This window comes from Pseudophryne corroboree, chromosome 11 (assembly GCF_028390025.1).
Source record: "Pseudophryne corroboree isolate aPseCor3 chromosome 11, aPseCor3.hap2, whole genome shotgun sequence".
Lineage (NCBI taxonomy): Eukaryota > Metazoa > Chordata > Amphibia > Anura > Myobatrachidae > Pseudophryne > Pseudophryne corroboree.
This window is the reverse complement of record NC_086454.1, coordinates 307011046-307036923: the sequence shown is the minus strand read 5'-3', so window position 1 is coordinate 307036923 and position 25878 is coordinate 307011046. Positions and strand designations below refer to the sequence as shown.

At 49.6% G+C, this 25878-nt stretch overlaps 1 long non-coding RNA gene across 1 annotated transcript in view; it reads left to right on the top strand.

The window, feature by feature from the left end:
* The window catches only part of LOC134970208 (uncharacterized), a 306588-nt gene that overhangs the window by 264597 nt on the left and 16113 nt on the right, over positions 1-25878 (top strand). The window contains exon 2 of the long non-coding RNA XR_010189720.1: positions 10217-10331. This is a non-coding gene — a long non-coding RNA (uncharacterized LOC134970208). The remainder of the gene's footprint in view (positions 1-10216; positions 10332-25878) is intronic.

Sequence of the window (25878 nt, the reverse complement as noted above, 5' to 3'; positions counted from 1 at the left end):
CCCTCCCACCCTGTTTGGTAGAGGTTCTGGCACGGAGTGCCTTGGCTTTGAATTGTTAGTCTGGTGTTATCGTTGGCTATTTGTTGGCGGAAAAGAACGGCAGGTTGTAGTTTGTCTTGTTAGTTGTAGTGATTTACAGTTTGGTGTGGTTTAGGGGCACTCACCTCCATTGACTTTTAAGGCCGCTCGACCACCCGTCCGGGGGCAGCGGCATCACCCATCAGGGTGGGTAGTCACCGTGGGGGTATGAGTCGGGCACCTATTACCGATTTTATAGTTGGTGTTTAAATTAGGATAGTTTTGAATTTTAATGTTTTAAGGTTAGCGTCAGTTGAATAGAGCCGTTCTTTTTTCTGCCACCATATGCCGGCTGAATCGGCATGTTTACTAAATTTTCAATTTACAGGTTTGCTAATGGTTAGGGTACAATAAATAGCTAACAGTTTTCTGCCAAATTCAAGTCTCCGTGTCATTATTTCTTGGTATTAAAGGTAATGAATGCTTTACTTTTGAATAAGGGGTCCACAAATTATCATTAGGAGGTTTATTGCTACCGGAGAGCCCCCTGTGTATCGAGAGAGCAGCTCAGCCTGTGGCATCTACAGAGGTACTCAGACTCTGCAACCTCACCCGATTTGCGTTGATGGTACCGATGTATCAGCAGTTATACGGCGTTGGACTGAAATGATGTGATAGCAGTGGGCGTCTCTATGCTCAGGTTAGCTTCTGTCCAAATGAGCATATAATCGCAACTGCGTACAGCAAAAGACAGCAACAGCAGCAACAAGAACACCCACGTGTCAATCACGCCCTGTAAGCACTAATAACAGGCTCATTTGTCAATGAGTGATGAATTTCACTGTGAGTGAAAAATTGCACCAGCCAATCAGCTCCTGTCATTTTTCAAAACACAGTCTGTGACATGGCAGTTAGGAACTGATTGGCTAGTTTCACTTACAGTGAAATGTATCACTCATTGATAAATGAGCCCATAAGAATACTGATAATCTCCACAATTAACATGGAGTATAAGTGAGGTTCTTAGCACATGTTTGAGCTAATATGCATCCACACCTAGCACCTATCACATCAAGTGTCCACCCCACAGACAAGTCTGTCCCACGGAGAAAAAGTTGGGTGGTCTGTCCTTGAATAGTACTGTAAACAAGTGCTTTGAGCATCTGCTACTGGTATGTAAGGCAACGATAGGGGTGTTTGCTGGGAGGTCAAGTGACCCTGACTCAGCCTAATGCATCACAACCACTAGACACACCCTTGGGGTATGGCACACCTCCATGGTGACACGCATAGGCGTCTCTATAATGGTGCAGTGTGCGCTGTGCACAACGGCACCTGGGTCCAGGGGGGCCCACACCGCACCTATATATTATACTTACCACTCCGGAGTCCCACGACGACGACCAATCACTGCGGACAGGAATCACTTTGAAAATGGCCGCCGCAGCCATTTCCGAGTGATTCTTTCTCTTCCATTTTCATTGTATCTTTTGTTTTACACTCCCCCCCCCCCCCCTTCACTCGACAAGTTGCGGTGGACTGCTAGGCAATGTTAAAGACTCATCGGTTTGAATAGGTCTGTATAACAAATCAAATGTTATGACCCGGCCATTATCCTGGGTGTGGTGCATAAAGAAGTCAGGAGACCTGTAAGCAAAAAAAATGTAGGATTTAAAACGTTGGACATCAGAGTCTACTGTAATTGCTCATTTGTTCCATCATGTGTGTCAGTGGCAAAATTCCCTTTGGTGCTCTGCGTCCAGAGTATGTTGGAACCAATTTACAGTTCATGGGGTTCTATGTACTAAGCCTTAGGGTTCTATTCAGTGAAAACTGTGGAGAAGTGAGCCAGTGGAGAAGAACCAATCAGCATTGAAGTAACATCTATAATTTGCATACTACAAAATTATACAGAGCAGCTGATTGGTTGCCATGGGCAACTACTCCACTGGCTCACTTCTCCACTCTTTTCAATGCTTCATGAATAGACCCCTTAGAGAGAGATAAAGTGGTTGGAGATAAAGGGGGACATGTACTAAGCAGTGATAAAAGTGGAGAAGTGAGCCGATGGAGAAGTTGTCCATGTCAACCAATCAACTGCTCTGTATACTTTTATAGTGTGCAAATTATAAATGTTACGTCAATGCTGATTGGTTGCCATGGGCAGCTTCTCCACTGTCTCACTTCTCCACTTTTATCACTGCTTAGTACATTTCCCCCAAAGTACCAGCCAGTCAGCTAACTGCCATGTCACAGGCAGTGTTTGAAAAATGACAGTAAGGAGCTGATTGGCTGGTACTTTATCTCCGTCCGCTTTATCTTTCTCCGAGGCTTAGTAAATAGACCCTTTAATGTGTTTCTGTTTTGTTTTTGTTATTTAGTTCTTGGGAGTGGTGATCCGGTGAAAGGCGCCAGCAAAGTCACTTGGTCCAACTTGTATGTAAATCTCTCTGAGTAAATTAAATTGTATACTTCAATATAAAAGCCCTAGGTCACTTACTGCAAATACTAATCATAGGAAAATTAATTACAGACCTCTCTCCCAGGAGAATTACCTATTGATTTCTTCCTTCTGAATGGGATTAATACGCTGCATAATTGAGGTGATTTAGAATCCTCTGTCCGCCTCCTTAAGACTCACTTACGCCAGGTTATTTAATCCTCAGTACCTGCCACTGACCAGTCTGCAGGTCACACCACCACCTGGGGCAATTATGCCTGAGAGGGTCACAGCCCGACAGCTGCAAGTTTTTGTAACTTTTCAAGGGAAATCCCTGGCATGAAATCAATTTGTTGTTAATGTTAATACCCATGACTCAAATTAAACATGTCATTGTAATTTATGGATTTTGAATGTCTGCTGTCAACTGAAGTAAATGTAATAGGTTGATTGGGGCTGCAATTTTGTTGTAGCTTTAATCCTCAGTTGAGGTTTTTGTTATGTAAAAAGTATTGGTGTGTCAGTATGTATTGATGTGAAAGAGCAGCATACAGTTGAATTATGAAGTTTGTAAATGTTGATTTACTTACAGGACTAAAAGCAACACTTTAAAAATACATTCAATACACTTTAAAATGGAGCCGCTGCGGCCGCTGTAATCAATCCTTAACCTACGTACTTTTTACACAGATAGCGTTCAAAGCCCCGTACCGTGTACGCACTTTGCGTACAAACGCCGCGATGGTCGTACAAAGTACACGCGGTGCGTACACACCCAAAGACACGCCGTGAGCACTTTGCAGCTACACATGTGACTAGATTACACTTATATAACACTAGCAGGGAAAGAGAGACACAACACCAATTTGTATTTCAAAGACTATGGGGGAAATTTACTAAGCTCCCGATTTTGACCGAGATGCCGTTTTTTCATCAAAGTGTCATCTCGGTAATTTACTAAGCACTAATCACGGCAGTGATGAGGGCATTCGTAATTTTTTGCAAGTTCAGGTAAAAAATTACGAATGAATACACCATCGGTCAAAACGCGGCTGTTTAAGTATGAATCTCGGTCATTTACTAAGAAGTGCAAAGCAAAAAACAAACAAACACTGCCGTGAAAAATTACAACTCGTAAAAAAGTGCTAAAAAAAAACAGACCTTTTTTTTTTATTCGTGATTGGATAGGCATGCACGGATCCATGAGATCCGTGCATGTATATCAGTGGGAAGGGGTGGGAAAGTGCTTATTTGTTCAAAAAAAATTGCGTGAGGTCCCCCCTCCTAAGTATAACCAGCCTCGGGCTCTTTGAGCCGATCCTGGTTGCAAAAATATGGGGGGAAAAATGACAGGGGTTCCCCCATATTTAAGCAACCAGCATCGGGCTCTGCGCCTGGTCCTGGGCCCAAAAATACGGGGGACAAAAAGAGTAGGGGTCCCCCGTATTTTTAAAACCAGCACCGGGCTCCACTAGCTGGACAGATAATGCCACAGCCGGGGGTCACTTTTATATAGTGCCCTGCGGCCGTGGCATCAAAAATCCAACTAGTCACTCCTGGCCGGGGTACCCTGGGGGAGTGGGGACCCCTTCAATCAAGGGGTCCCCCCCCCCCAGCCACCCAAGGGCCAGGGGTGAAGCCCGAGGCTGTCCCCCCCCATCCAATGGGCTGCGGATGGGGAGGCTGATAGCCTTTGTTGTAAAAGAAAAGATATTGTTTTTAGTAGCAGTACTACAAGGCCCAGCAAGCCTCCCCCGCATGCTGGTACTTGGAGAACCACAAGTACCAGCATGCGACGGAAAAACGGGCCCGCTGGTACCTGTAGTACTACTACTAAAAAAATACCCAAAAAAAGACAAGACACACACACCGTGAAAGTATAATTTTATTACATACATACACACATACATACATACTTACCTTAAGTTCCCACGCAGGTCGGTCCTCTTCTCCAGTAGAATCCAAGGGGTACCTGTTGAAGAAATTATACTCACGAGATCCAGGGGTCCAGGCTCCTCGGGAAATCCAGGGGTAATCCACGTACTTGACAAAAAAAACAAAACGGTGTCCCGACCACGAACTGAAAGGGGACCCATGTTTGCACATGGGTCACCTTTCCACGAATGCCAGAAACCCACTTTGACTTCTGTCTAAGTGGGTTTCTTCAGCCAATCAGGGAGCGCCACGTTGTAGCACTCTCCTGATCAGCTGTGTGGTCCTGTCCTCACTGACAGGCAGCACACGGCAGTGTTACAATGTAGCGCCTATGCGCTACATTGTAACCAATGATGGGAACTTTCTGCCCTGCGGTTGAACTAAAGTGACGTCACCGCTGAGCAGAAAGTTCCCATCATTGGTTACAATGGAGCGCATAGGCGCTACATTGTAACACTGCCGTGTGCTGCCTGTCAGTGAGGACAGGACCACACAGCTGATCAGGAGAGTGCTACAACGTGGCGCTCCCTGATTGGCTGAAGAAACCCACTTAGACAGAAGTCAAAGTGGGTTTCTGGCATTCGTGGAAAGGTGACCCATGTGCAAACATGGGTCCCCTTTCAGTTCGTGGTCGGGACACCGTTTTGTTATTTTTTTCAAGTACGTGGATTACCCCTGGATTTCCCGAGGAGCCTGGACCCCTGGATCTCGTGAGTATAATTTCTTCAACAGGTACCCCTTGGATTCTACTGGAGAAGAGGACCGACCTGCGTGGGAACTTAAGGTAAGTATGTATGTATGTGTGTATGTATGTAATAAAATTATACTTTCACGGTGTGTGTGTCTTGTCTTTTTTTGGGTATTTTTTTAGTAGTAGTACTACAGGTACCAGCGGGCCCGTTTTTCCGTCGCATGCTGGTACTTGTGGTTCTCCAAGTACCAGCATGCGGGGGAGGCTTGCTGGGCCTTGTAGTACTGCTACTAAAAACAATATCTTTTCTTTTACAACAAAGGCTATCAGCCTCCCCATCCGCAGCCCATTGGATGGGGGGGGACAGCCTCGGGCTTCACCCCTGGCCCTTGGGTGGCTGGGGGGGGGGACCCCTTGATTGAAGGGGTCCCCACTCCCCCAGGGTACCCCGGCCAGGAGTGACTAGTTGGATTTTTGATGCCACGGCCGCAGGGCACTATATAAAAGTGACCCCCGGCTGTGGCATTATCTGTCCAGCTAGTGGAGCCCGGTGCTGGTTTTAAAAATACGGGGGACCCCTACTCTTTTTGTCCCCCGTATTTTTGGGACCAGGACCAGGCGCAGAGCCCGATGCTGGTTGCTTAAATATGGGGGAACCCCTGTCATTTTTTTCCCCATATTTTTGCAACCAGGATCGGCTCAAAGAGCCCGAGGCTGGTTATGCTTAGGAGGGGGGACCCCACGCATTTTTTTTAATTATTTTACAGTGTTTAATTAAAAAAATAAAATAAATAAACCCCAGCACGGATCACACAGATCCGGCCGAGATTGATTGTAAAAAAAGTCGGCAGTGTTTTGCTAATCACTGCCGTAAAAATAGGTAAAAAACCACGAATGACATCGACATCGGAACAAAAGAAAAACCCGAATACGACAGCTTAGTAAATCCATCGTAATCAATTCAAAAAGTTGCAATTTCACACTGTCGATGTCATTCGTGATTGAACTTGGACATGAATTTGGAAAATACGAATCTTAGTAAATGTACCCCTATGTTGGGATCTGACCCACCAACGGTTCTTTACTAGCAGGGGGTTACAATAATAACAATACAATACAATAAGAAAATGGCTACAGTCAATGGTACATACATTTGGTTTCGCCTGCGCTTCCCGGTCCGGTCCTCAGTCATCAAGGTAGATGACCTTCAGAGATTGAGAGAGTGACCTGGCCTGCAGCTGGCTATTTATACATTTGCCCAAAACCTAACACAATGGAAACTGTAATCTCTTTGTCCATTGGACACAGGGATGTTCATTTACAGTCAGAGGCGTATCTATGGTAGGGCGAGCAGGGCATATGCCCTGGGCACCCTGGCAAGACTGGCAGAAGGGGGCGCTGCTGGCCAGGGCAGATTAAACAGTAAACTGTCAGCCGCTGAACCTCCGCTCCGAACCTCCGCTCCGAACCTCCGCTCCGACCGTCCCAGGGCGGGTGGGGATCAGAGAACTGTGTAGCCACCGCCGGCCCAATAGGAGAAGAGAGGGGTGGGGATGTAGCAGACAAGGCACCATCATTGGCTGCGCGTGGTGTCCGGAGGCGTCACTGGATTTTGCTGTATTTACCTCATTCAATACAGCCCGGCTGCCTGCACCCCCGCGTACTGGGTAACGCTGGTGCCAGATCTGGGCTGATGGGCAGCGGACTGCATGGAGGAGCATTGCAGCCAGAGCGGGGGCACATTACTCGGCGCTTACCTCTGCTTGAGGCTCCTCCCCTAACCCGCTTCCGCACGGCGGGTGGGGTGATCTGCTCTGGAGAAGTGTGTGCACGGAGCACAAAGCTGCCAGCAGCCACAAGGCCGTCTCATCCCGGTGAGTGGATGTGAAGAGGGTGGGATGTAAAATGATGTAAGGGGCTGTCTGGGTGTTGGGGTCTATAAGGAAGGGGGGCTGGATGCTATAGTGTATGAGGGCGGTGCTGGGTGTTGTAGTGTATGAGGAAGGAGGGGGCTGGGTGTTGTAGTGTATGAGGAAGGAGGGGGCTGGGTGTTGGAGTGTATGAGGAAGGAGGGGGCTGGGTGTTGGAGTGTATGAGTGGGGTGCTGGGTGTTGGAGTGTATGAGGAAGGAGGGGGCTGGGTGTTGGAGTGTATGAGGAAGGAGGGGGCTGGGTGTTGGAGTGTATGAGTGGGGTGCTGGGTGTTAGAGTGTATGAGGAAGGAGGGTGCTGGGTGTTAGAGTGTATGAGGAAGGAGGGGGCTGGGTGTTGGAGTGTATGAGTGGGGTGCTGGGTGTTGTAGTGTATGAGGAATGGGGGGGCTGGGCAGAGGCGTATCTAAGGGGGGCCGAGCTGGGCGCCGTGGCACGCCCAGCAGAGGGGGGCGCCGCCGGCCAGGGCATCATGCTCACCCGACCCCGCTACATACGTCCCGACACTCCCGCCTCCTGTTTCCCCGGCCAGTCTGCCCCAAAAGTGCCAGTCCGATCCCCCAGACCCATGTATGTTTAATCCGGGTCACGCCCCCTCGGCGGCAGCAGCAGCAGCGGTTCCCTCCCCCCCTCGGCGGCAGCAGCAGCGGTTCTCCCACCTCCCCTCAGCAGCAGCAGCGGTTCCCTCCCCCCTCGGCGGCAGCAGCGGTTCTCCCCCCTCCCCTCAGCGGCAGCAGCGGTTCTCCTCCCTCCCCTCCTCTCAGCGGCAGCAACGGTCCTCCCCCTCGGCAGCAGCAGCGGTTCTCCCCCTTCCCCCTCGGCAACGGCGGTGGTCCCTCCCCCCTCGGCAGCAGCGGTTCTCCCCCTCGGCAGCAGTGGTGGTCCCCCCCACCCCTCTCCCCGCCCCTGCACATTTGAAGCAACGGGCACTGGGATATCTACGAGGGGGAGAGATAGAACAGGCCAGGCAAGGAGAGCTCTGGCAGCAAGACTGAGCATGGAGGTGGCTGGAGAAGGAGTGTATAAGGGGGAGAGGTCGACCCACGGCGTCCCCCATGCTCCTGCTCAAATAAACTCCCCTTTAAATAAGAGTCTGACACATGTCTTTTTGGATCGAATTACTGGCCACAGTTTATTTCCATTACCTTATTCCATGTTACCTTACAAGGTTGCAGGGCACGGACAGAAATGGTGGGCAAGGCGCAAATGGGTCACTGACCCCTCCTGATTACCTGGGGGTGTGCCCTGCCTACCCGGTAGGCACCGCGGCAACGCCCCTGGGGAACCAGCCCTCCTGGCGCATATCACGCCCGCCTGGCACGCAGCCCACTGGCCCAACCGTCCAAGGCTGGAGCCGAGCGTGCGCCCATTCACCGAGGGTGAATCTGCCAACCTCAGCTGGCTCCCCCCGTTCGCCATGCCTTGCGCACCGCTTCTTCCTGCCGCCTGCTGACTGTGACATACATATAACATGCCTTCATTTGTTATAACACGTTAACATACAACCATAACTGTAACTTGCACCTGACAATCTATACAATAAAAACTTTGATTACCATCACCCTTCACACGAAAAAACCCTGTGACAATGCCAGATCGCAAATGTATATGTATATATATATATTTTATTTTATTTTTATTTTATATATATATATATATATATATTTTTTTTTTTTTTTAAACAAACCGATGTATACTTGTCCCACATATTCGCCTATCGCGACACAAAAAGAAGGGGTACAAAAGGCAAAAAGAAGGGAGTGTGCGGCCCGCTAGCGGCTCGCTTTAATGGGTGGGTGGGTCACGCTAGCAGCTCTGCTCTCCCTGCACTCAATGCCCTCCTCCCGCCCTGCTCATCCTATTTAAACCCTCCGGTGTCCGGCCGGCCCCCCCATCTCCTGACTGGCCGCCAAGGTACCTGCAGGTGTGAAAGAGGGGACGGGCATACCTGCCCGCCCCCCTTCCTTCGCGCCGTTGGGCCGCCTGCCGCCCCTCCCCCTTAACCCTCTCCGGCGCCATCTCTGGCTCGGCATCTTTGTTCTCCGAAGGAATGTCTGGTCCCAAGGCGAGTGTGTGGTTCTACCCACAGCGTGTGTATGTGTGTGCATAGTATGGAATTGGCCCCTGTGTAACTGTAGGCTGGCAATTACCCATGTAGGTGTGTGTAGGGTGTCCGTGACCCGTGTGTGTGTGTGTGTGTGTGTGTGTGTGTGTGTGTGTGTGTAGGGTGGCGATGGTGTGCTGAGTGATGACACAGGGGCTAGGTGATGGTGTGCTGAGTGACGACACAGGGGGTAGTTGATGGTGTGCTGAGTGACGACACGGGATAGGCAATGGTGTGCTGAGTGACGACACGGGATAGACAATGGTGTGCTGAGTGATGACACGGGATAGGTGATGGTGTGCTGAGTGACGACACGGGATAGGTGATAGTGTGCTGAGTGACGACGCAGGGGGAGGTGATGTAGTGCTGAGTGACGACCCGGGATAGGTGATGGTGTGCTGAGTGACGACACGGGGTAGTTGATGGTGTGCTGAATGACGATGCAGGGGGAGGTGATGTTGTGCTGATTGACCACACGGGATAGGTGATGGTGTGCTGAGTGATGAAACGGAATAGGTGATGGTGTGCTGAGAGACGACAATGGGGTAAGGGGATGGTGTGCTGAGTGACGAGACAGGGGGAGGTGATGGTGTGCTGAGTGACGACACAGGGGGTAGGTGATGGTGTGCTGAGTGATGACACAGGGGGTAGGTGATGATGTGCTGAGTGATGACAAAGGGGATTGGTGATGGTGTGGCTGAGAGACGCAGGGGGCAGGATGTGACACAGGGGGCAGGATGTGAGTCTTGTTGAACCGCTGTTGTATGGGGATGCGATCAAGATGCCGCCGGCCGGAATCCCGGCGGTCGAAATACCGACGCCGGAATCCCGACCGCCACAATCCCGACCGCCACAATCCCGACATATTCTCCCTCCGTGGGTGTCCACGACACCCATAGAGGGAGAATATAATAGTGTGCCCGCAGCGTGGCGAGCGAAGCGAGCCCGCAAGGGGCTGCGTTCCGCTCGCCACCCCTGTCGGGATTGTGTGGTCAGGATTCCGGCGTCGGTATTTCGACCGCCGGGATTCCGGCCGGCGCCATTTAGTACTGATCCCGTTGTATGATGGTGACCTTGTTAATATTCCTACACAAACAGGAATCTTATGGACGATGGGATCTCTTACATGAATAGTGAATACCGACTAAAGACGCCGTCTGCCTCAGAGGATACATTTTTTAGAGGTTCCACATTGTGAGAAACCATCATAGAGGTAAGGTGCGTGTAGATTTGAAAAGAATGTTTCCATTTGTGACGCAAAACAGGTGGCGTGTCATGTCAGCATGCACCATTTTCAGTGGGGGCGTGGCCACGCCCCTATGGTGCGTGACCACGCCCCTATTGTGCGTGACCACGCCCCTATGGTGCGTGACAACGCCCATTTTTCGCGCGCCTGGGGCGCGCGCACATTGTTTGGTTTGTCAATCCTTTTTTTTTTTAGGGGAGGGGGGGCGCCATTCATGATCTTGCCCTGGGCTCCAAATACCCTTGTTACGCCTCTGTTTACAGTACAGGAGAGGTCATAGGTTGGTTTGAATAGGTGGGCGATGTCTGTTCCAGGTGCACTTGCAGATGTTCTCCTCTGGGTTCCCGCCGCATATCAAGAGCACAGTACATACAGTTAATATTTGTATTCTGCTCCTGCGCATAACTATTCGCAGGAGCATGCGATCTTCTGCAAACCAACACCGGAATATTGCTCTTAATATACCCTACAGCTGGATACCAAACACCACCTTATAACCTAGTTCTGTCCCCTCCTATCCTGTAAAGGTGAATCCCTTTGTTCTTATACCATTTAAACAAGTGTAACTCGCTGGTGTGGTGCAGGGAGACTATGTGTACATTGTGCACTATTTGGATTAAATATGTAATGTGTTTCTATGGCTTTACCATGCGATTACAAACACTACCGTAATTACTCATATCACTCGCTAATACGCAGGACCGCGGGAGCGACCATACGCAAATTGCGAATATGCGCACGCGCGGCAGAACAAGTACGCGCACGGAGGCCATTTGTGTGTAGTTTGTACGTGACGTGTGTACTGCAATATTTTTCGACTTCGACAAGTTCTAGACACATCTCAGAGAACTGTGTGTAAGTAGTGACTGGGCTGTATGGCATCCAGAGCAGCCATGTTTTGGGTGCCTGCGCTGACGTGTATTGTGGGTAGACAAGTAGGACATAAGGGGGCAGATGTATTAACCTAAAGACAGCATAAGGAAGTGATAAACCAGTGATAAGTGCCAGGTGATAACGCACCAGCCAATCAGCTCCTAACTGTTGATTTACATATTGGAGCTGATTGGCTGGTGCGTTTATCACCTTGCATATATCACTGGTTTATCACTTCCTTATGCCTTCTCCAGATTAATACATCTGCCCAAGGTTTGGTAGATTAACTCCCCCACTCGCAGACGATTCTCTAGCCTTGCCTGGCCAATGCAAGGTTTTCTACTTCTATCTTTTTAACAATTAAAACCAAATAATGTAAACTGTTGTAGGAATTAGGGGGGTCATTCCGAGTTGATCGCTCGCTAGCAGTTTTTAGCAGCCGTGCAAACGCTATGCCGCCGCCCACTGGGAGTGTATTTTAGCAGAAGTGCGAACGGTTCTATCGCAGAGCGGCTACAAAAATTTTTTTGTGTAGTTTCAGAGTAGCTCAAAACCTACTCAGCACTTGCGATCACATCAGACTATTCAGTTCCGGATTTGACGTCACAAACCCGCCCAGCCACGCCTGCGTTTTTCCTGGTACGCCTGTGTTTTTCTGCACACTCCCTGAAAACGGTCAGTTGCCACCCAGAAACGCCCACTTCATGTCAATCACTCTGCGGCAAGCAGTGCGACTGAAATGCATCGCTAGACCCTGTGCAAAACTATATCGTTCATTGTGCCCGTACGTCACGCGTTCGCATTGCGCCGCATGCGCAGAACTGCCATTTTTTAGCCTGATCACTGCGCTGCAAACAAATGCAGCTAGTGATCAACTCGTAAGTGCATTGTTTTATCCTTTATGCCTGTAACAGGGGGATAAATAAATATTCTGGCAGACTAATGATTATCAGGTCATTTAATTTTATTTGCACCCAGCCTTTGCATCTCCTTTGCGGCGCTTCATTATGATCAGTATAAGAGATCAGATCCCCACGCGGATCCGCTGTATCTATAAGCTGCTCTTACCATAATAAAGTCACTTATCTCCTTGGCGTTTGTCTCTAACAGTCTGAGCGAGTCAGCGGGAGCGGATGGGACTGAGAAATACTTTCTGCAAAGTGCTGTAAATATCCTGTGCCTTTAGCTGGGGACTTGCAGAGTCACATTGCTGAGTACTATATAACCAAAGTGACAAAATGATGGCTCCTCGAGGAGAAAACAGCCATATTTCTCAGCGTGTTTCTGCAATATGGAATCATGAGGATATTTATCACCGAGCAGTTGAAAATAGTCTGTTTGCGAAATGGAATAAAGTCACTTACTGCCTCTCTTGGCATCGGCTGCAGTGAGCACGTTTGTGTGCGACGGGTGGGGAAGACGCACACAGAGGGGAGATTCGGCAACAGAGGGGTTAATATGTGGGTAATGGCCCGGGGAACACTATGTATGTGAATTGTTTTTACTGCCTCATTAACCATGTGCTAGCCAGAGTCTCACCACATTAAGTAGTGACTATTGGGAGAGACGTCTGCGCTTACAAAACAGCGAGAGATTAAGACGGTGAAAATGAGAAAAAAGAACAAATGTAACTGCAGAGGAACAGAGATTGTTTATAGAGCATCTCAATGTACTGGCTGAAATCTCTAACACAGACTGTGCCCCCCTGTGTAGCGGGTACGGGGCCTGATTTACATACGGACGCAATGTGGGTGTTGTACGCAGAAGCCACACTGCGCATGTGGCGGGATGGTCGGCAATGGTGGTCGCAGAGAGGATTTATTTGCACGCGCCTATCATTTGTGGGAGCTAGCGGGGGAGTGGCGATCGTTTGCGAATGCGATCTGCAAACACTGACAATAACTCTGGCGTCTCACTGGCAGCGGCCATGCTGTGCGAGCTTATGGTTACACAAAAGGCTGGTGTTTTACTGATGTTCATCCGATGGTTGTGGCTTTATACACAATCGACGGTTCAGACTGTTCAGGGCTTGAAAAATGACAGTTAGCAGCTGATTGGCTGGTACTTTATCTCTATACACCTTATCTATCTCCATCCAAGGCTTAGTAAATAGACCCCATAGGGTAGGATGTACTAACCTCTTGCTTTTCTCTGTGCTCCCTGTGTTATCTCCACGGTTACTGGTCTCATCTCCGCTGCCCGTGGCGCCCCCACACTGCCCGTTCTTTTCTCCTCTCACTGCAGCCCACCTCATCACCGCTGTGGCCACTGATTCCTGCGCTCTCCGTAGCGATTGGCCAGCGCTGTGCTCCCCCTGTTAGTTGCGCATGCGCCCCTGTGTCAGGCACACACGCTTGTGTGTGTATGGCTTGTGGGACGCCGGATCCCGGACCCTGCCCGCAGTGATGAGGCAGACCACGGTGAGAGGAGGAAAAAAAAAAAGGGCAGTGTGAGGGAGCAACGGGTAGCGCCGGGCAGCAAGGAGGAGACCAGTAACTGCAGAGATAACACAGGGAGCGCACAGAAAAGCAAGATACCGCAGCGGGGGAGGTTAGTACATCCCACCCATAGTCTGTAGCATGACAATTAGGTGTTGGTTGGTTGGTACTTTATCTCCATCCACTTTATCTCTCTCTCCAAGATTTTTTAAGAGTTCTATTGTGTTTTTAAAGTGGCATTCATTTAAATAGCAAAATCAACCTGGTTTTGCCATGTAAATAATTGCCACTTTAAAAAAAAGGAGAACTCTCACAGAGCTAATCGCTAGGCTGTGTTTTCTCACAGACTGCTATCATATCTTTCAAAAAAAAACCAAAAAGTATATACTCGGCGCCTGTTCCTTCAGACCACTGGCAGACTTACACCTGGGACTGAGCTGCAGCTTCCTAATTAGGGTTATTGCAAATACCCTTTTATTGCAAGCAAACTAGAATATTAAAACCAAAGTTTCAATAGGAAGCGCTGTCCAGTACCAATTGAATTTGAACAAATCACTTTAATTCTACAAACAACCTATATGGCCATATCATAACATAAAATATAAATTTGATAAAACTTTGATACAATAATAACAGTGTCATTAAAAATAACAAATCAATTATAAGCAGTTAATAATGCTCCAAAATCACGGGCATGCAGTCTGATTCACTTAAGTGGTTTAGTCGTTCACTCCTGATTTTCAATCATATAACCAGATGGCAATCATCATTAGTATTGGGTACAGAGGATGCACATATCCTTTTATAATCAATGTTCAATGTCCTCCTACCTCCCGTATTTAGCAATTAACGGGGGCTTTTCAAAAAACGGGGACTAATGTTCCTTATGATTGTTGGATTCACTCTTTGCTGAGTGTTTGAAAAATATTCCTCCCTCCCGTATTTTTCTTACCGGGGATATCTTTGCTGAATGGAGGTTTTTTCTTTAATGTATTCTGGACACAGGTGGTCTCTCAGCCAGAGAGCATTCAACCCGTCTTTCTCCTCTGTAGTGTCCGTGCATCGACTGGTCCCAGCTCTCTCGCAGCCACAAACGAGCACTCGTACTCTCAGACCGCCGGACTGCAACGCCCAATCACGTGACGCGTTTCTCCGCCTCTCCGTTTCCGGATATTCGGCGGCTTCCTCAGACGTGTATCGATACACGTCTGAGGAAGCCGCCGAATATCCGGAAACGGAGAGGCGGAGAAACGCGTCACGTGATTGGGCGTTGCAGTCCGGCAGTCTGAGAGTACGAGTGCTCGTTTGTGGCTGCGAGAGAGCTGGGACCAGTCGATGCACGGACACTACAGAGGAGAAAGACGGGTTGAATGCTCTCTGGCTGAGAGACCACCTGTGTCCAGAATACATTAAAGAAAAAACCTCCATTCAGCAAAGATATCCCCGGTAAGAAAAATACGGGAGGGAGGAATATTTTTCAAACACTCAGCAAAGAGTGAATCCAACAATCATAAGGAACATTAGTCCCCGTTTTTTGAAAAGCCCCCGTTAATTGCTAAATACGGGAGGTAGGAGGACATTGAACATTGATTATAAAAGGATATGTGCATCCTCTGTACCCAATACTAATGATGATTGCCATCTGGTTATATGATTGAAAATCAGGAGTGAACGACTAAACCACTTAAGTGAATCAGACTGCATGCCCGTGATTTTGGAGCATTATTAACTGCTTATAATTGATTTGTTATTTTTAATGACACTGTTATTATTGTATCAAAGTTTTATCAAATTTATATTTTATGTTATGATATGGCCATATAGGTTGTTTGTAGAATTAAAGTGATTTGTTCAAATTCAATTGGTACTGGACAGCGCTTCCTATTGAAACTTTGGTTTTAATATTCTAGTTTGCTTGCTATCATATCTGAACTGCGTATGCGTATGCACCTCAATGCGCAGGGGCGTTAGAACACAGCAACGGGGATCGGCGGGCAGCGACGGGATGGTGCGAAAATAGCGATTGCGTGGGTGATCGCAAGGAGATTCTGTATAGAATATTTAGAAAATATTTCAGTGCGCAAAAGCAGCCGGTATTGTTAAACACTCCCAAGAGGTTTTCTCCACCAATCACCAACAAGTGCAAAATAGACACACACAAAAAAAAATCCAGGAGGAAAACTTAACCAGCGCTTCACAATGCTCCCCCGGATCTTATTGGCCGTCACAGGTTTTCACCATAGGGAATAGTCACATGTAAATAAAATGAAATAAATATAGTGTAGTACAGTTTTTAATAACATAAAATCCAGACAAGTGCATACGCAACATCAACAGATGTGCAAAACTGTCCTATTAAACAATTACTGACATCACATAAACAGGTCTTTTAGCAGCATCACTCAATATGCAATTACCGTATTTTAAGAATTGTGGCCAAACAGCATAGATGTTGACAAGCGGAACCTTCGAGACGTGCCACCGCAAAGTCTGCTGGATCTTTAAAGTTAAGCCGGTTTGTCGCCGTCTCGTAGCTGCAGGGACAACATTGACGCGTTTCCTTCCACCACGTACTGGGGTCTTTTCAAGGTTCAGAATCAGGATCGCAAGGAGACTGACAGGAAGAAGGCGTTTGTGGGAGGCAACTGACCGTTTTCAGGGAGTGTCTGGAAAAACGCAGGCGTGTCCAAGCATTTTAAGGGAGGGTGTCTGACGTCAATTCCGGTCCCGGACAGGCTGAAGTGATCGCAGCGGCTGAGTAAGTCCTGGCCTGCGCAGAGATTGCACAAAATCAGTTTGTACAGCTCTGCTACACATGCGATCGCACACTTGCACGGCTAAAATACACCCCCCCTGTAGGCGGCAACTATTTGATTGCAGGACAGCAAAAATCGCTGCCCAGCAATCAGGTCTGATTTACCCCCACAGTCCCAACCAACCAGCTCCTGTTATTTTTCAAACACAGCCTGTGACATGGCAGTTACAAGCTGATTGGCTGGTACTTTATCTCCATCCTCTTTATTTCCATCCAAGTCTTAGTAAATAGACACCAAAGTCTCTCATCTCCTGATTCTCACACCCTATTACATTGCCCCATAGGCTCTAAGGGGGGAATTCAGTTGTCATGTGGGCGGTGCTAATTAATGAATGTCCAACAGAGCAATTCTGTTGTTTGTGGGTGCCCATTAATTATTGTCTTTGTCACACCCAAATAGACATATAGCAGCTAAACCCATCTAAAGTCCTGGTCAGGGTGCCCAAACCCAGGGCCGTAACTAGGTGTGGGCAGACGGTGCACTGAACACAGCGCATTTGTCCTGTGGGCGCACCGTCTGCATCCACCCCTATTGACCTGCTGTTATGTGAGGAGAGCTGCAGTTCTGGGGAGGCAGAGTCAGTGAGTCTTACGTTTGTGTTTTAACTTTTCAGTACTCCCTCTTGCTGTGCCAGTGCTGCAGACATGTCAGGCAGGTAGTCATGGGCAAAGTGATTCACTGAACTGAGTTGAGACCAGGGCCGGATTAACAATGGGGCGGATGGAGCTGCAGCTCCAAGCCTCCCATTGAAAATAGGCCCACAGAGCTCCCTGCAGTGCCGTGCAGCCAGTGGTGACAGGAAAAAATATATTTCCTGTCATCACACACAGCAGCGCACTCACCTCCGGCTGCCCATTCACCCCCACCACGGCACTGACTACTAACTAAACATACCGCTGTCAGTGGCTTTCCTTTCCTATATCCTTCTGAGGCTCTGCCCCTGGGTCCGCCTGAAGCTCCGCCCCCGGTCCGCATGAAGCTCCGCCCCCATTCACCCGAAATACGTGCTTTGCTTATCATCCCCGCTGCAGCTTCCCAACAGGAAAATGCCTCATGAAAGAGGGGGAGGGGCTGCTGCCCTTAGGAGAGCTGTCTTCCACACCAGGCCCTGAGGTCTCCTCTGTAAGTGGTGTTTATGTCAGTAGTGTTGCATGTGTGTGTCAGTAAGTAGTGTCTGCCAGTAAGTGGTGTGTGTCAGTAAGTTTTGTGTTGTGTGTGTCAGTAAATAGTATCTGTCAGTGTGTGCTATCTGTGTCAGTAAGTGGTGTGTGTCAGTAGGTTTTGTGTTGTGTGTGAGTGTGTGTGTGTCAATAAGTAGTGTCTGTCAGTATGTACTATCTGTGTCAGTAAGTGTTGTGTGTATGTGTCAGTCAGTGGCGTAACTCCCAGAGGCAATGGAGACATTTGCCGCCGGGCGTTAGCCATCAGAGGGGCACAGAAGAGCAGGCACTGAGGTTATAGATGAATCCATCTATAACTGCTGTGTGTGTGTAACTGGCGCGCCGCTGACCACTTTAGCAGTGAGCGCTGAGCGGTAGCACACCTGCCGTTGCTACTGTTGTCAGAGCAGAGTTCTGGGATCTCGTCACCGCTGTTGTGCCTCCGCGGTCTCAGAGCCGGTCCTTAGAGTGATGGTGGTGGTAGGTAGGGGCACCTGCCGGCGGCTCTGTTATGATTTTAGCTGCCCGTCTCAGCTGAGATCGGGCAGCAGCCGGCAGGACAGCTCTGAGTCTGCAGCGGGAGGGAGTGCAGGTGCCGAGCAAGGCTCGCCTGGCTGACTAATATAAACATGCCGCTCCGTTCGGGCGGCCGCCGGCAGGGCAGATCACTAAGCTGCTGCCCTCCTCCCGAGCAGGCCCAGCATTCTCCCTCCTCCAGCAGCTGCGGTAAAGCAGAGGTTGGCCTCTCCATAGCAAACACTGTTCCAGTGTCCTAAACTCCTCACACTAGAGGCCGGGCGGCACCATAGGACAGCATAGCAGCTGGAGCTTGGTAAGCTCCGCGTCCAGCTTGGATCCTCCTGCCGCTGGCATCCTCTTCGACCTGCACCTGGATCCGTGGGCCTCCCAATGACACCATGCAGCTCACCACTTGCAAGGTTGGGATTGGACACAGTGCAGTGAGTGACCGGGTAGTCCTGTACCCAGCTACCCCCCACTCCTGTGTGTTACTGCCCTGTACCCTTACCACTGTGTGTGTGTGTGTGTAACCCCCTGTACCTCCCTGCGACCCCCTGTACCTGCTACCTTTGTGTGTATGTCACCCTACACCCCCCTACCCTGTGTGTATGACATTTTGTACCCCCATACCCCCTGTGCATGGCACAGTTTACACCTCCTACACCCGTGTGTTTGACACCTGTGCTCCCAGTCCCCCCGTGTATGTCACACTGTACACTCTCCACCTCTGTGTGTGTGTGTCACCCTGTACCTCCCCCCCAAAGGATGAGTATATTTTTGATCTGTGGGAGGGGTTAAATTGGCTTTTTATTGCATTTTTCCATGCCCTTTCTTCTACACGCTTCGCTTGGCTTGATACTCCCAAGATAAATCCAAACTGTTGTAAGATTATTTTTTATTAGATTGAGGGATATAGTATGTGTCGACCACTAACGCTGTCTGTAGTATCTGTGGGTCCCCGATGCTGTTGTTACAATATGGAGGTGATGATGCTATTAGTAGCATATGGGGGTCACCAATGCTATGGAGGGGGTGGGGGGTACTTGGTATGAACTTACGCCACTGGTGTCAGTAAGTATTGTCTGTCAGTAAGTGGTGTGTGTCAGTAAGTTTTATGTTGTGTGTGTGTCAGTAAGTGGTGTCTGTGTCAGTAAGTTTTGTGTGTGTGTTAGTAAGTAGTGTCTGTCAGTACGTTTTTTGTTGTGTGTGTCAATAAGTAGTGTCTATCAATAAGTGGTATCTGTGTCAGTACCTTTTGCGTTGTGTGTGTGTCAGTAAGTAGTGTCTGTCAGTAAGTGGTGTCTGTGTCCGTAAGTATTGTGTTGTATCTGTGTGTGTCAGTAAGTAGTGTCTGTGTTGTGCGTGTATGTCAGTAAGTAATGTCTATCAGTAAGTGGTGACTGTGTCAGTAAGTTTGTGTTGTGTGTGTCAGTAGTGTCTGTCAGTAAGCGGTGTCTGAGGCATTTAGTTTATCTGTGTTAGTAAGCGGTATCTGTGTTGTGTGTTTCTGTAAGGAGTATCTGTATCAGTAAGTTGTACCTGTGTCAGTAAGGGGTGTGTGTTAGTAAGTATGTATGTGCCAGTAAGTGTTATCTGTCAGTAAGTAGTGTCTGTGTCAGTAAGGGGTGTCTCAGTAAGTGTGTCTGTGACAGTATGTGGTGCCTCAGTAAGTGGTCTGTGTCAGTAAGTTGTATCTGTGTCAGTAAGGCGTGCCTGTCAGTAACTTTGTATGTTCGAATATGTGGCATCTGTGTCAGTAAGTGGCGTCTGTGTCAGTAAGGGTTGTCTGTGTTATTAAATGGTATCTGTCACTAAATGTATCAGTAAGGAGTGTCTGTATGTAAGTGTGTGTGTGTCAGTAAGGTGTGTCAGTAAGTGTATATCAGTGTGTTTGTGTCAGTGTGTCGGTCAGTAAGGAGTGTCTAAGTCAGTAAGAGGTGTATGTGTCCGTAAGGGCTATTTGTGTCCATTAGAGATGTCTGTATAGGTAAGTGGAGTCTGTGTCAGTAAATGGTATCTGTCAGTAAGGGATATCCATGTACAGGGCCGCCATCAGGGGTAGAGGGGACTGCCAGACAGGAGTTCCTGGCCTGGGTGGAAAGGGGGACTACCTCTGGCTCCTATAGTAGGGTTGACACTGTACTTAAGCTCTGCGCGGCCGGGCCAGAGCTTATCTTCCAGCTTAGATGTGGCCCAGTAACCACCCTCTCTTGTACTCCCAGACAGCCTGGCAGTGTACCCTGTGTAATCTGTGGATGCCTGAGATGTCCCTGGGCCAGGACAGTGCTCAGCGGGCCGCATCTTTTCACTGGTGAGGACCTTTGTATTAATGTTGCCGCCGAGAGGGGAATGTGAGTGTGTGAGGGGGAATGTCACTGAGAAACAGAGGGGAATGTGAGTGTGTCTGTGGTGGTCACTGAGAGACAGAGGGGAATGTTTGGGGGGTCACTGAGAGACGGGAATGTGGGGATGAGGGTCGCTGAGAGACAGGAAAATGGGGTGTCACTAACACAGGGAGGAATGTGGGAGCTGTCACTGAGAGACAGGGAAATGTGGCGGGGGGGGGCACTGAGAGACAGGTCAATGTGGCCATGTCACTGAGGCAGAGGGTAATGTGGCTATGGGGCAGCATATGCATGTGTGAGGCTATGTGGGTCGGGGGTGGGGGAGGGGGGGTACCTATTTTTTCTGTCCCAGGCCCCACAATATCTGATGGCATCCCTGTCCCTGCCAGTAAGAGCGTTTGTGTCACTAAGTTGTATCTTTGTCAGTAAGGGGTGTCTGTTATTAAGTATTTATGTGCCAATAAGCTGTGTCTATGTCCGTAAGTGCCATCTGTCAGTAAGTGGTGTCTGTGTCAATAAATGTTTGTGTTAGTAAGGTGTGTCAGTAAGTGGAATATGTCAGTAAGGGGTGCCCGTGTCCATAAGTGATGTCTGTCAGTAAGCGGTGTCTGTGTCAGTAAGAGGTGTCTGTGTAGGTGTCAGTAAGTGGTAAGTGTCAGTAAGTCTGTGTCAGTCGGTGGTCTGTGTGTCAGTAAGGTCTTCAGTCTATATCTGTATTTGTGTCAGTAAGGGGTGTCTGTTGGTAAGCGGTGTCTGTCTGCAAGTGTGCCTGTGTCTGTAAGTGGTGTCTGTGTCAATAAGTATCTGTATCAGTAACTGTGTCCCATGAGCCCTCAGTTCCCTGTTTGCTCTGTTTTGCCCGTCTCTGCTCCCCTTTCCCTGTCTCCTCTGTATTGCCCCCCTCTTTTCTAATCTTTCCACACCTGCTCTGTTTTGCCCCATCGTTTCTCCCCTTTCCATCTTCTTTGCATGTTGATACAACTCTCTGTATCATATGGCGGTCACTGCGATGCTCTCTGTAATAGATGCTGGTCACTTAGATGCTCTAGGTATCATAAGGTGGTCACTGAGATGCTTTCTGTATCATATGGTGGTTACTGATTCTCTGTATTATATGGTGGTTACAAACTTTTTCTTGTTATAGCGTCACTATTAAGTGGTTGAAGGTAGGCACTAGCTTTGACATCCATCGGGATAGCCACACACCCTATTTAGATCACACCCACACCACAATGGTCACACCCCCACATCACTAATCACACCACCGCAGCGCTTGTCCCACCTCCTGCCGAGGCACACAATAGGCCGTTCCTAAATTTCAGCTCCAGGCCCATGTGGACCTTAATCTGGCACTGGTTGAGACACATGACTCAGTTCAGTGAAGTGTCTGGAGTCAGTGTCTCAGCACATGAGTCATGACTCATCTGTAGTGGAATGTGTTGCAGAGACTGCACATGAATCAGTGAGTAGCCAGTGCTGGAGGATCAGTGCTGGACTCATGGAGTTATTCAGCTGCAGTGATTGTACAGTGTATCTCGGGGATGCAGCTGCTTATGCCCTGATTGTTAATAATATATTAACATAGATTCACTGTTATGTTGATATATTATTAATAACCACTTATTGCATACTAGTTACAGAATATGCACATTACTTCTGGCTGAGGAGAGAAAGCTTAACAGCCATGAAACACATCATTCAGTCTGTAACTAAACCAAATAAAAAAATATATTTTATTTTGCATACTTTGCTAATTGGATGATTTTAGGTGGGCTTGGATTTATTATATTATCCACTATCTAGCCTCCAGGGAGTTTGCCACCCACAATCACATTGAGCAGGAACAGTGAGTTGAGAACACTGGGGGTGATGTATGAAAAAACGCCCTAACGGACGTTATGTGTCCAGGGGCGTATCACCACATTATCATGGTGATACGCCCACAGCCGCCGCCACAATGTATGATTAAGGCCCCCGCCGATGTGGGAGGGCGTTATCCTAACTGTCCCGCGGTAGCGCACCTCCCACATCGGCTCGGCCGGGTACAGCGCCGCAGTCTGTGCGCATGCGCACTTCTCTCCTGCTTCCTGTCTGCTCCGCAGGAGGCCCCCAGCGCATGCGCGGTGATGTTTGTGGACCAGCAGATTACTGGTCACGAACAGTAAAGTTTGTTGAAAAAAAGAAAAAAAAACTCAGCGAGTGCACATTTGGCACTCATCGCCTGCCTGGGGGAGGCGTTACGCCCGGCGTCCACAAGAGATGAAAAGTGACAGCAGAGGCAATCATACATTGCCTCTGCTCTTCGTATCCCGTCCAGTACTGCGGAGAAGTGGTAAGTGGCGGGGGCGCACGGCGGCCAGGGCATACGGCGCTAACACGCCGGTCATACATATGGATGCAGCGCTAAATGCTGCCTTAAGGTGCGCTGTGGTCAGCGGGAACCACAGCGCACTTTCACACATGTGGCCCACTGAGCTGAGAACACTGTACCACAGGGGCTCCACCTCCTGCAGGCTTATGCTGCATGAATCAGATCCATCCACTGAGTCACTGAGTCTACACAGTGTACAACTGTCTCAACTCACTGGCAGACTCAGGATGAATCATGATTCATGACATGACTCAGGCACAGCAGCACAGCACTCACTGACTGGTGAGTCGTGACTGCTCCCTCCCACTGGGTGTCACCTGGTATAGCCACTGGCCAATCACAGCTAAAGACACTCAGCAGAACACACTGACTGAACGACACACTGAGTTTCCTCCCTCCGGCTGAAAGAGGCTACTGCTGCAGCTGTCTCCACTCATTAAACAGTGAGTGACTCGAATCATTCATACTTCCTGATGATTCGAGTCACTGTGTTGAGACAGTGAGTCAGTAGCCATCTCTACAGGCAGGTTCCCCTGTGTTCCCTCACCTCCTCTCCACAGCAGCGGCGCCGGCTCCAATACTCACTTCTACAGTCACCGGGCGAGCCACGCGCACGTGGGATGCCCAACGCTGCATACTGTAAGATCCGCAGCACCGCTACAAAATGGGTAAGGTGGGGGGGTGTTTGTGTTTTAGCTTTCCAGGGCTGCTTCTTGCTGTGCCAGCTCTTGCAGGTTCCCCAACATGGCCACCGCCGCACCGTCCGCACCGTGCGCGCGGCCACCGCCGCACCGTGCGCGCGGCTTGCCCTGTGACTGTAGAAGTGAGTATTGGAGCCAGCGCCATTGCTGTGGAGAGGAGGTGAGGGAACACAGGGAACCTGCCCAGTGCTGCCTGTCATGTCTGCAGCGCTGGCACAGCAAGAGGGAGCACTGAAAAGTTAAAACCCAAACGTAAGACTCACTGACTCTGTCTCTCCAGTGTGTCCTGATCACTGCTGGCCACAGTGATCGGGCAGACCGTGGCATTCCCCCCAGCACTATAGGGACTGCAACCAGGGCCAGCATGGAGAGGTGCCTTCCCCGCTCCATCCTCAGACTCTGGAGTGTGCACCGGAGCATGGAGAACACAGCCTGCGTTGGCGGGAGGGGGGGCTGGGAGACTACTTATATGAGGGCCCGGGAATCCCTTCATCAAACACAGCCAGCTGTGTCTGCATGTCGTACTGCAACACACGGATGTAATGTGTGACAGGGGTTTTACCTGGCGTCATGTGTAAAATGGGACTCTGCCTGCCATAATGTGTAAAAGGGGGCTCTACCTGGCGTAATGTGTGTCAGTGGCAATACTGTGCAGCGTAATTTGAATAATGGAGACTTCTGTGCCGTGTTATATGAATTGGTATTATTTTGTGGCCAAATCCCTTCCCCTATATTTTTGTTGCACGCCGCAACCCTGTTTTGAATATGAAGGGGTGGGGGGTGGGGGTAGGGGCGCCAATGCTGTTTTTTTGCACGCAGCGCTAAAATGTCTAGTTACGGCACTGCCCAAACCACAGATGTATTTGCACATTTCTGCTTGCCACTTCAGGAGGCAGCGATCAGAAATATGTCCCCCCGTGGCACTCACCCAGTGCCGGTACGCGTCTGCGTTGAGCACCAGACTGCTGAGGGCGCTCCGTTCATGCGGTGGGACCCAGAGCTGCCTCACAGAGCCGGACTTGAAGCAGACAGAGCCAGGGAGGAGCAGGGCGGAATGGGTAATGCAGCCAGGAAGAAGATGGGAGCTCCGGTGGGCGCTGTGCTTCTGCTGTCTGCTCCTATCCAAGGTGAGTGCCCGCTGCTGGTTACTGGGAGCTACCGGGTGAACAGTACACAGTAACTGGATTTATATTCATATACTGTACGTGTTACAGAGCCATAATATGAAATCAGTTGAAATTACATTGACAATGATGTAAGAGGTGCGGCTGTGCGTGTGGTGGTGCCTGCTGCCGTGCAGGTGTAGTTTCGGTACGCACCAGGCGCCGCTCTCTCTCACCTTCAGGTACCGGAACCTTCACCGGACCTGGCAAATCTTCCGTCGGACCCGGACACGATGAACTAGGAGGAAGGAGATTGCTGAGTGCTGTCCTCCTGACTGTGGACCGAAACGCCCTCCGGAGCCGAGGAAAATAGTGCTTTCGGGCTAGGTGAGGGTCATCCCAGGCGTCCGCCTCAGAGCCCGAATTTCACCTATTGGCACTCTCGCACCAGGTGGAAATTCTACCTTGCACCGGCGTGCAAGGTTCACCGTTCGCCCTGAAGGAAGGGAGACAGATAGGGACACACAGACAGATGTTACTCACCGTCCTACGTCTTGTACTCCGATCTTCTCCACTTACAGGTCCCTGTAAGGAGGCAAAGAGAGAAACAGCCGTGCAGGGCCTAACTCTAATCTAGTGTGCGTCCGCTACACTAGCTGCATAACAAAGCCCTCAAACTGGCTCAAGTGTAAGTGGTGCAACACAAACTATGCACAAACTCTAAAACAACATTTTGCCCTGCACGGTAACAACACACCCATCAGAGTACATCATCAAACGGTGCTGTCCCTTTAAATCCCTACCTACCGCTGGAAGGGGGTGGGCGCCACACAGCCTGCCCACCTCCTGTACACTTCCGGGGGCTCAGGTCAAGCGGACCTGCCTACCCAACACCTCAGGGTGGCCTGGGCCTAGTGCCCAGTGCCACCTTTATTCACCTCGGGGCACTTATTCACTGGGCCTAGTGCCCCCTGACTGCACACAGGCCGGAGGCCTGACTTCACCCACGGGCCTAGTGCCCGCCTAACTCGTCACTCGTGGGTGACCTGGGCCTGGTGCCCAGGGTCACCTTATGTTACCCTAATTGGCCAAAGTACACTAGGGCCTAATGCCCTTCCTTGATGGTCTAGGGAGGAAAAGGGGAGGGGGTGAGAGTAGCCTCACTGAGGCCTCACCTGATCCGTGGGG